Source organism: Eriocheir sinensis, chromosome 26, assembly GCF_024679095.1.
Source record: "Eriocheir sinensis breed Jianghai 21 chromosome 26, ASM2467909v1, whole genome shotgun sequence".
Lineage (NCBI taxonomy): Eukaryota > Metazoa > Arthropoda > Malacostraca > Decapoda > Varunidae > Eriocheir > Eriocheir sinensis.
In genome coordinates this window covers 9,607,277-9,615,080 of record NC_066534.1, presented here as the reverse complement: position 1 = coordinate 9,615,080, position 7,804 = coordinate 9,607,277, and the positions used below count along the sequence as shown (strand labels likewise).

Here is a 7,804-nt window from a genome sequence, read left to right as displayed (position 1 = left end):
TGACTTTTGGGCACCTGACGACACGTTCCCCCAACACCATCCTGAACACACACACACACACACACACACACACACACACACACACACACACACACACACACACACACACACACACACACACACACACACACACACACACACACACACACACACACACACACACACACACACACACACACTAACCAAATTTACCGGAAGCTAACTTGGCCTAATGATGCGCCTAACTAACTGACTTACCTCGTTTGAGTCCCTCCTACTCATCCTTTCCTTCCTTTCTTCCTCCTTCCGCCCGCAGAGTATTTTGTGATGAGACCGACACTTTTCCCTCACCTTAGTCTCTTTTTCTTCTCATTCTCGTTTCTCCTCAAAATCCTTCTCCTCTTTCCTGTCTCCCTCCTTGTCTTACTTAACCAATTCTTTTTCTCATCATTCTCTTTCTCTTCCTATTTCAGCTTCGTAAAACTAGTCCATTTGTTATTTTCCTTACCATCTAAAAAAATCATCTATATTTCCTATTACTTTAACTCTACTGCATTTGTTTGTTTTAACTTTTCATCCTCCTATGCCAACTATCCCTTTCTTTCTATGCATCCCTCCCGGGCCACCCATTTACTTCCTTTTCTTTTCTTCTTAAAGGGCCGTCTTCTCTTTTTATTTTTGCTTGCTTAACTTAAAATCCCACTCCTTTTTATTTTTCCTCCTTCTTTGACTTCCAATTCTAAACTTTTCTTTCTATGCATCCCTCCCGGGCCACCCATTTACTTCTTTTTCTTTTCTTCTTAAAGGGCCGTCTTCTCTTTTTATTTCTACTTCCTTAACTTAAAATCCCCTTCCTTTTATTATTCTTCCTCCTTCTTTGACTTCCAATTCTAAACTTTTCTTCGTTCTTCAGTGACCGACTTTTTTCTCTTTTTCCTAAAGTAATTCTTTTTCTTTTTCTTATTTTTCCTTGACGTCTGTTTTTATTTATTTTTTTTGTTTCGATCTCCATCACTCGTCCTTTTGCCATTATTTCCTCTTTCACAAACACTTCTCGCATTTTTTTTCACATTTTTTTTCTCCTCCATGACCGACTTATTCCTTTTTATTTCTTCTTCCTTTAACTTCCTCGTCGTTCTTCCTATTTTCTTAATCGAGTTTACGAACCTTTCCTTCTCTTATGCCTCCTTAACCTACATATTCCTCTAGTTTTTCAGTTCTTACTGGAGCACTTACTCATCCTTTCTTTTTCACCAAGAGAACACATTTTCCATAATTTTATTTTTACCAACTTTTCTCCTTACGATGTCTTTCTTCCTCGAGCGTCCATCCTTTTCCTTTTCATTCGTACCCCACTAACACACTTTTCGTCCACTTTCAGCTTCCTTAACTCTCCACTAACACCTCTTTCTTCTTCTACCCCGTGCAGTGTGTTCCAGAAGACCGCTCCTAGTGGGAGTATCACCCTGTTCATTTCTTTCTTCCTTAAGGGTTCATCTATCTCCTTTCGTTTGTACCCAATTAAACGCACTGTTCGTCAACTTTCACCCTTCCCAACTTTCAACTAGCATGTCTTTCTTCTTCTCCTCGGGCAGAGTATTCAAGAAGATCGTCCCTTAATTAATGAGATCACCTTGTTTATTTCTTTCATCAAGTGTCGACCCCTTTCCCTTTCTTTTTAATTCACTAAACACACTCTTCGTCCACTTTCACTCTTCTTAACTTTCCACTAAAATGTCTATCCTCTTCCCCCTCCCCCGTAGAGTGTTCAAGAAGACCGCCCGTAATAGGAAGATTACTCTGTACATTTCTTTCTTTCTCTAGTGTCCACCATTTTCCTTTCAGTTTGTACCCCAGTTAACTCAAACCTCGCCCACTTTCGCACTTTTTAAATCTCCTCTAACATGCCTTTCCTCTTTTCCCCCTGAAATGTTCGAGAATCCCCCCCACCCCCCTAATGGGAAAATCACCTCGTTAATTTCTTTTTCCTCATGTCTCCACGCTTTTCCTCTCGTTTTCACCCCATTTAAAAATACAGTTCTTCCTCTTTCACACTTCTTAACTCTCAACTAACTTGTCTTTCGTTTCATCTGCAGAGAGGGGGCTTCGTGGTGCAGTGGTTAGTAGACTCGGCGGCTCACAATCGAGAGAGCCCGAGATCGATTCGTGGGCGGAGTGGTAAAATTTGGGCGGCTTTTCCGATACCCTACGTCCCTGTCCACCCAGCAGTGAATGGGTACCAGGTATTAATCGGGGGTTGTGTCCCGTCTCCTGGGGTCTGTTCCCTTCTCCTATAATTCCTTTCCCCTCCTGTCTCTCTCCGGCATATGACCACAGCTGTTGCGCCGACTAAACCAAACTTTCTTTCCTTTCATCTGCAGAGAATTCAAGAAGATCGTCCCTAATGGCAAGCTCACCTTCGTCATTTCTTTCCTTTCGTTTTTACAGCGCTAACACACATTTCACTCACCTTCACCCTTCTTAACTCTCCACTAACATGTCTTTCTTCTTCTCCCCCCGTGCAGAGTGTTCTAAAAGACCGCCCCCAGTGGCAAGCTCACCTTCGTCATTCCTTTCGTTTTTACAGCGCTAACACACATTTCACTCACCTTCACCCTTCTTAACTCTCCACTAACATGCCTTTCTTCTTCTCCTCCCGTGCAGAGTGTTCAAGAAGACCGCCCCCAATGGGAAGATCACCCTGTACGTGGAGAGGCGGGAACTCTGCATCACCGAGAATGGCATCCAGCCCCTGCAAGGCATCCTGTTCGTCGACGCCAACTACGTCAAGGACAGGAAGGTCTACGGCCAGTTCGTTCTCACCTTTCGCTATGGCAGGGAGGACGAGGAGGTGAGGAAGAGTGTGTGTGTGTGTGTGTGTGTGTGTGTGTGTGTGTGTGTGTGTGTGTGTGCGTGACTTTTATCTTTTGTTTTCTATTATATACACCAACGTTCCGTTCATCCTCCTCCTCCTCTTCCTTCTTTTAATCCTACTCCTTTCCCTCTTCCTCTCCCCCTGCACTTGTTCCTCCTATACTCTTCCTTCTCCTCCTCATCTTTTTGCTTCATTTCATCTCCCTCTCACGTCTTAAACTAGGGAGCTGTGTCGTGTGAGAGTTAGAACCGCGCGGACCCTCTGATTAAAGGAAAGGGAGAGGAAAGGGGTTAAAAAGGATGAAGAAAAGGAGAGTAGAAAACGGGGTAGGCGGAAGAGGAGAGGATAAGGAGTGAGAAGGGAAAGGATAAAAGTAAAGGGAGAAGTTGTGATAAAAGTTTGTGGAAAGTGATATTAAAAAAAAGGTAGCTGTTATAATGAAGGAAGAAGGGGAAGAGAGAGGGACTGGCTTAGAAGAGAAGGGATCATGAGGTGTGTGTGTGTGTGAGAGAGAGAGAGAGAGAGAGAGAGAGAGAGTGTGAGTGTGAGTGCGTATGTGTGTGTGTGTGCGTGTGCGTGTGCGTGTGTGTGCTGAAGTGACGGTCTTCATTTCAATCTCGTTCCGCCAGAAGTGTACTTAGCTATGTTACTCCTTCACTCCTTCCCCCTCCTCCTCCTCCTCCTCCTCCTTCCTCCTCCTAATCCTTCTCCTCCTCCGGCTAGAAATAGTAACCACACACACTACATGAGTTGGGAGCCACCAAACGTAGTACTGGAAAAGACAGATCTCGGGGTCACTCTCTCTCCCCGGTAACACACAAAACACTGCAAGTTCACCTGCAAATAAGCTAATACCATCCTCGGGCTTTTACTGATGAACTTGAGTATTTGGCGCCGGGAATTATGTTGTCATTGTATAGGCCCCACCTGGAATACGCAGTTCAGTTCTGATATCCATGTTACAAGAAGGACATTGAGTTGCTCGAGAGTACATCGTTGCGTTGCGAAAATAATATTATGTGGGTCGGGGCTTCAGAGAGGGCAGGTGAAGAGTGCGGAAGGGTTAGGAGTCAAGGAAGAGAGAATAAAAGGTAGTGGTGGTGGTGGTGGTCGTAATGGTGGTTGTGGTGGTGGTGGGGGTACGACGACTCAGCGACTCAACCTCTTTACGTTGGAAGAGAGACGACTGCAGGGGAGCTTCATCCAGGTCTTCAAATTCTTGAGGAAGATCAGTGATGTCGATCATAACGAGCTCCTCTCTTTTTTAATTAACCCGAGAACAAGAAACGATGGTCAAACAATTGGGGCAGAGCGATGCAGTCTGCTGTCTGTTCGTCCACGCTTTCATGTTCCATGTCTCTCCTCCTCCTGTTTCTCCCTTCTCGTATTCCTCTTCTTCCTCTTCTTTCTCCTCCTCTTCCTCCTCCTCTTCCTCCTCCTCTTCCTCTTCCTCTTCCTTTTCCTCCTCCTCTGAAATCCACAATATCGAAATTTGCCGGTGACACCAAGGTAGGTGGAAAGGCCCTCACAAAGACCGACTGCGAAATCATCCAGAAAGACCTCAATCACATTTTCGAATGGTCGGAATTCGGAAAAATGGCAAATATCCTTTAATGTTGACAAATGCAAAGTCATGCACATTGGGTCCAGAAATAGCAACCACACATACATCATGAATGGGAAGCCTCTGCAGGCGATGCAGGAGGAAAATGATCTTGAGGTCACTATCAGCAGTGACCTGAAACACGCGAATCACTGTAAAAAAGCATATAACAAAGCCAACACTATGCTCGGGTTCATAGCGAGGAACTTCGAGTGTAAAACGCCAGACGTGAGGCTATCCGTGTATAATTCCATGGTAAGACCGCAGTTCTGGTCTCCTAATTACAGAAAGGACTTTGATTTACTGGAAAGGATTCAACGACGCGCCACGGAGATGATTCCAACCTTGAGGGCACATCCGTACGAGGAACGACTCAAGCGACTCCATCTCTTTACATTGGAGAAAAGACGCCTTCAAGGGATATGATTCAAGTCTTCAAATACCTGAAAAAGTTCAGTAATGTCGATCACTCCAAACTCTTTCAACAACAAACCGACTCATAAACTAGAAATAACGGTTTGTCCATTCAGTCGAGTCGATGTAACACAGACATCGGAAGGAGTTTCTTTTCGAACCGAGTCATCCGCCACTAGAACAATCTTTCCCCAGAAGTAGTAAATGCAAATGCCATCAACTCCTTCAGAAATTGAATTGACCGTCATTTCGTTGCGTCAGGGATAAACTGAATACCGAGGTGCTTTCATCTGTTCCCCAGGCCCCGAGTGGCTGATGAGCAGATTAAATCACCAAAGCGGCAACCTCGTAATGAGCCAATAGGCTTTCTGTTGCCTGCATTTCCATGTTTCCATGTTTCCTCCTCCACCACCACCACCTCCTCCTACGCTTACTCCTGCTCTGCCTTCTTCTTCTCCTCCTCTTCATCCCACTCTTCCTCCTGCACCCACTCCTCCTCCTCCTCCTCTTCTTCCTCCTCCTCTTCCTCTTCCTCCTCCTCCTCCTCCTCCTCCTCCTCCTCTTCTTCCTCCTCCTCCTCCTCCTCCTTCATCTCCTTCTGCTGCTTCTCTTCCTCTTACTCTTTCATATTTCTCCTTTTCCTTCTCCTCTTCCTCCTCCTCTTCCTCTTCCTTTTCCTCCTCCTCCACCTTCTTCTTCTCCTCCTACGCCTCCTCCTCCTCCCCCTCTCTGTCGTCTTGCTCTTCGTTTTGATCCTCTTTCCTCCACTCCTCGAAATCTTCTTTCCTCCCCGCTCCTCCTAATACTCTTTTCGTGACTCTCCTCGTCTTTCTCGCCCTCCTCTGGCTTCTTATTTTCAATCTTCTTCCACATAATTTTGTTTATATTTTTCACTCCTCCTCTTCTTCCGCCTCCTCCGACTTCTTTTTCTTCTTCTTCTTCTTCTTCTTCTTCTTCTTCTTCTTCTTCTTCTTCTTCTTCTTCTTCTTCTTCTTCTTCTTTCCCCTCCTCCTCCTCCTCCATCTCCATTATTCTATTGTTCCGTGATCTACTTGAAGTTGAATTTCGTGAAAAGAAAATTTTGTTTGTCTCTCCATCTTGAACCCATTTTTCTTTTTGTGTGTGAGACTGTGTCCTTTGTCTGTGTCGTAATGCTTTTATTTAGTGATATGTACATGTATGCACACACACACACACACACACACACACTCACACTCACACATATATATACACTAACATTACACTTATATTTTATCACTACAGGCATTTACATACAAGCATACATATGGATTTTTATGCTCACGACAAGGGCAATGAAGATCTGAACACCTTATCCGTCTTATCCTCACGAGTCCCTACCACAAACAACATCAAAATTAACTTAGAGACCTCAGACAAAAGTACTACCCCACCACCACCTCTACCACCACCACCACCATTACGACCACCACCACCACCACCACTACCTTCCATTCTCTCTGCCTTGACTCCTAACCCTACCGCACTCCTCAACTGCCCTCTCTGAAGCCCCGACCCACATGATGAAGTTCCGTTGGCCTGATTAAGTTCATACCGGTATATGCACGAAGACGAATGTGTAGACGAGAGAGAGGGAGAGAGGAAGAGTGAGAGGGAGAAGTGAATGAATAAAGATGTAGGAAGTGAGAATAGAGAGAGAGAGAGAGAGAGAGAGAGAGAGAGAGAGAGAGAGAGAGAGAGAGAGTTTAATTTATTAGTAATTGAACAACGGATATATATATGTATTATGCCGGATAACACCACCAAAAACAATACAATCCCTCATGCCCGACAACAATATCTTTAGCAACACCGATGCCAATTAGTCTCGCAACAATAACACCGGCAGTGACTAAAAGCTCTGTGGCGGCAAGACAAGTGAATGACGTAATATTTCTGCAACACAGCAACAATAACTTATCAATAACTTATACTGTGACTACTACTTCTACTACCACCACTACTTTTACTACTACTACTACTACTACTACTACTACTACTACTACTATTATTATTATACGAATACCACTACGATTACCACTATGACTACCACTACTGCTACTACTACTACCACTACTATTACTACTACTACTACTACTACTACTACTACTACTACTACTACTACTACCAGCACTACAACTACCACTACTACTACTACTACTACTATTACTACTACTGCTACTACTACTACGTTAACTGTTATTATTACTACTGAAACGCCTACTGCTATTATAACAACAACAACACTGCCACAATAACCGCTATCAACAACATTAGCAAAATAGCATCAGTACGAACACGCAATAAGAACAACAATAGACAAAGCAACAATAAAAAGCGACCACCAACAATATTAACAGTAAAAAAAAACCCACCAATAGCATCAATAACAAGAGGAGTAATAAAACATCAATAAAAGAACAACTAGAATAACCACAACAACAAAGAGTCCATCTCCACTATCCACAAGTTCCACCCCATGTGTTTCGACCGCTCCACTCCGTCTTTAAGTTTATTAGGTGTAACACGAGCCAGTTGAAGATGCAGTGCAGGTTGAGTTATGGGTGAGGGAAGTTGAGCTCACTGTCTCTGTCTGTCTGTCTGTGTGTCCGTCTGTCTGTATTACCGACTTTCTGGGTGTCTGTCTGATTAGCTGGTTGTCTTCTCTTAGTCTGTGTCTGTCAGTCTTGTCTGTATGGTTGCCTTACTGGTCTTGGTAGATGTCTTACTGACTTGCTGTGTGACTGTCTGTTGATTTGTCTGTATAGTTGGCGAGTTTTTCTTTCAGTTAGATTAATTGCTGGTTATTCCTCTGCTTGCCTGCTGGTTTGAGGCTTAGTCGTTTGTTTGTCTATCTATATGTCCGACTTTTTTTATACCTGGCTGAATTGCTGCCTATCCGTCTGTTTTTCTGG

The 7,804-nt window shown here is 44.0% G+C and overlaps 1 protein-coding gene across 1 annotated transcript in view; it reads left to right on the top strand.

Annotated features, from left to right (window-relative positions):
• Positions 1-2,630: 2,630 nt before the first annotated feature.
• LOC127003742 (phosrestin-2-like) overlaps positions 2,631-7,804 on the top strand; it is a 115,666-nt gene continuing 110,492 nt past the window's right edge. The window contains exon 1 of the mRNA XM_050870724.1: positions 2,631-2,831. The gene's annotated coding sequence lies outside the window, so the exon portion shown is untranslated. The remainder of the gene's footprint in view (positions 2,832-7,804) is intronic.